General features: G+C 43.0%; 1 non-coding gene across 1 annotated transcript; it reads left to right on the top strand.

Annotated features, from left to right (window-relative positions):
- The first annotated feature begins 3123 nt into the window (after window positions 1-3123).
- Window positions 3124-3242, top strand: LOC145396639 (5S ribosomal RNA). Its single transcript, XR_013896800.1, has one exon. It is a non-coding gene; the product is annotated as a 5S ribosomal RNA (ribosomal RNA).
- The last annotated feature ends 570 nt before the right edge of the window (window positions 3243-3812 follow it).

Raw genomic sequence — 3812 nt, 5'->3', positions numbered from 1 at the left:
AGTCGAGTGGCTTAGTACAATATATATATATATATATATATATATATATATATATATATACCTAGGCTGCTTCCCCCAAGGAAAGGGAGGTAGCCGAGACAGGACGACACACTCCCCATTTACTCATCCATTCAAACACATTCATTCGCATCTTAGCCCCAAAGGGGAGAACAGACAGATCCTCATCGCACTACACCGCACAAGGGTCAACTGCGCAATGCAATCAGTGACATCCGCAGCAGGGCCCGACAGCAAAACTGGTTTACCCCTGCCACATCATAACAGACCCATCCCCTTACCCGCACCTGACCTGACTAGCTGATCAGACCAAATGCGGGAGAATATCCCCTCAGGGCTGCGTCATCACTTATTCATTCACAATTTCTCTCCATTTATTTCTGTCACGCACAGCCACTCTTCCTTGCTCAACAGACATCCCTCTCACATCCAGCGCTCTCTTCACACTGTCCATCCATCCTATTCGTGGTCTTCCTCTCAACCTTACACCTCTCACATCAGATCTAGTTATCTTTTTCACCAATCGCTCATTTTCCATTCTCTCCAAATGCCCAGACCAATGCAACACCCTCTGCTCAACTCTACCAGCCATCTCCCGAACAACTCCAGTTCTCCTTCGCACTTCATCATTTCGCACCCGATCCATACGCGTCACTCCACACATACTCCTCAGACACCTCATCTCCATTACATTCAAACTTTTCCTCTCTGCTGCACCCATATTCCATGTTTCAGCCCCATATACCACAACACCCTCATACAGCCTTCTCTTTACATCCATTCTAAGCGAACGACACTTAAACACTTTTTTCATTCTTCCCAGCATCTTTCCTACTTCATTTATTCTAAACTTCACTTCTGCATCTATTCTTCCAACCACAGCAACATGTGACCCTAGATATTTAAAACAATCTACCTCCTCAAGCAACTCGCCATTCAAAACTATATTCATCCCCCTACCATCTATCAACCTCGTACACTTCATCACTTTACTCTTATTCTCATTTACTTTCAATTTCCTCCTTTCACACACCCTTCCAAACTCCTCTACCAACTGTCTCAATCTCTTCTCTGGATCAGTCACCAGTGCAGTATCATCTGCAAACAGCAGCTGCTTCAGATTCCACTCTCCACCATCAACATTCACCAGACTCAGACCTCCACCTAAAACTCTTGCATTCACTTCCCTTACAACACCATCCATGTAAATATTAAACAACCAAGGCGACATCACACATCCCTGTCGCAGCCCCACTCTCACGGGAAACCAATCACTCACAGCATTTCCCACTCTTATACACGCTCTACTATTTACATAAAAACTTTTCGCCCCTTTTAGTAACCTACCATCAAGTCCATACAATCTTAAAACAGTCCACAAAGCCTCCCTATCAATTCTATCATTCGCTTTCTCTAAATCTATAAATGCCCAAAACACATCCTTGCCTTTCGCCAAATACTTTTCACACACTTGTCTCACAGCAAACACCTGATCAACGCATCCCCTCCCTCTCCTAAAGCCACACTGCTCATCACCAATCACTCCCTCTGTACCCTCTCTAACTCTCATAATTAACACTCTACCATACACCTTACCTACAACACTCAACAGACTTATACCCCTAAAGCTAGTACATTCATACTTATCACCCTTGCCTTTATACAACGGGACCACACAAGCACTTGCCCAGTCAATATATATATATATCCGAAACTGAAGTAGTAACACTGCTAGTTTGTATATTATGCACGTCTGTCATTAAGCATGTGGCTATCATATCCTTCGCAACTATACTGGATTTATATTTTTGTGACAAAATACGTAAAAAATGCAATCTTTGATAATACTGGGCTATGATATTTGTTAATCTTACAAACTGGTTAGGATCATTCATAAATACTGTCTCTGGTTCCTGCTCGATTCTCCTTTACGAATGCCGTGAAAAAAGTTCAATATATGGTACGGTAGGAAGGATAGATGAAGAGACGAAAGGGAGGAGGAGGAGGAGGAGGAGGAGGAGGAGGAGGAGGAGGAGGAGGAGGAGAGAGAGAGAGAGAGAGAGAGAGAGAGATGGGAGTAGATTAAGGGAGATATGAAAATATGAGAAGGGGAAAAGCAAGGTCCGGGAAGGGTCACCCATCAGAGCTTCTTTTCAGTCTAGCATTCCCTATAGTTAACAAATCTGTTAGTATTATTGTTGCTACTATAATGTGAGCCATCATTTGCCCTGTTGTGTATTCATCTGCCCTTCAGTACTGAGTTTGGTTTGTAACAGAATAACATAAGAAGTTGTTTTTGTTGGGTGACGCCTGTATGTCTTACCACGTAAACCGATCAACTGCAGAGAAACAAGCGCCCTTGCATGTCTGTCCCGTGCACTACACAGATGTTTCCCTGCAGTCTATAGCGCCTCTCCTCATCGAGGTGCGGGGAAGAGTGTGGAGGTTTGGTTCTGGATGGCCACCGCATTTGCGTCTCTCCACCCAGTTCACGAGGGCAACATAGCTCTGCATCACTCCATTGCTTAGTCATATGGCCACTATGCAGTACTGTTAATGGTTTCCTGGGTTACAGGAAACCATTAGGCTTCTCACTCAGTGTAAGGCCACCTGAAGCGGAAATACGAGTAATAAAAAGTGACAAGAAGGAATCGAAGAAGTACAGGAACGTGGAAGACAGACACAGAAAAAGAATGTTAAAGACGAAGGAAGAAATTAAGCAGTACTACATTAAGTGAGTGGATGATGGTCACCACCACCTACCACCAATTACAAGAAGTATATCAGTTAAATATGTGGTTCTGTTTGAGTGATAAGTCGTTTGTCAGTTACGTAAAAACCTATGAGTTCTCAGCAGTGAAATACAAATCACTGTGTATGGGTATGCTTTAAGACTGTGTTCCAGTTACGTCAGTGCAGGTAGTTAAACCCACATGAATGATGCAAGACTGAGAGAGATGCTTTTATCTGTGTGTGTGTGTGTGTGTGTGTGTGTGTGTGTGTGTGTGTGACAAACAAAATAACTCGATTTTCATCCGATTTTAGCCAAAGCTGGTGCAAGGAATGAGGGTCAGTCCATGTGAGAATTTACTATTATTGAGAACGGCCAACGGCCATACTACGTTGAGTACACCGCTTTCCGTCCGATCAGCGAAGTTAAGCAACGTTGGGTCTGGTTAGTACTTGGATGGGTGACCGCCTGGGAACACCAGATGCTGTTGGCATAACGTTCTCCCTACGTGTCAAGTGGGGTTGGTGAAGGATTAGTGCCCCTCCCTGTAAAACAATTAACTCTATGCCCTTGGCCACCCCGTTTGGGATACATGGCGTCTGGCAATGAATGAATGAATGAGAACAATAGGTCAGGTGTTGATGTCATGGGGCTTGGTCAAAATTTAAATTGGTTTAAACAACTAAAACAGTTTTGATAAATTTCTAATTAAACATGGAGTGGTTGAAGGTAAGGTTAAGCATGATGTAATTTAAGTCTGAGAACGATCAGTCAAAGGTCAAGGACACGGGGCAAGTTCAAATTCTGACCTACGTTTGTGGCAACAAAATAACTCAAACTATATTGAGTAGATTGTAACCAAACTTAATGGAAGTGTTTACGGTCGGCCAAGGAGTAAACTGTTGTTTCTAAGATCAAGAAGTTAAAGATCAAGATCACATTACAAGGTGAAGTCCAACATTTATTATCTGATTTATACCAAATTTTATGGACGAATTAAAGATATGCAAGGATGAAATTGTCCTGTTTTGAGAATGCTCCGTCAAACTTCAGGGTCACACCA

Source organism: Coenobita brevimanus, chromosome 38 (genome assembly GCF_032717465.1).
Source record: "Coenobita brevimanus isolate Jiangsu-jjx chromosome 38, ASM3271746v2, whole genome shotgun sequence".
Classification (NCBI taxonomy): domain Eukaryota; kingdom Metazoa; phylum Arthropoda; class Malacostraca; order Decapoda; family Coenobitidae; genus Coenobita; species Coenobita brevimanus.
This window is presented reverse-complemented; position numbering and strand designations above follow the sequence as displayed.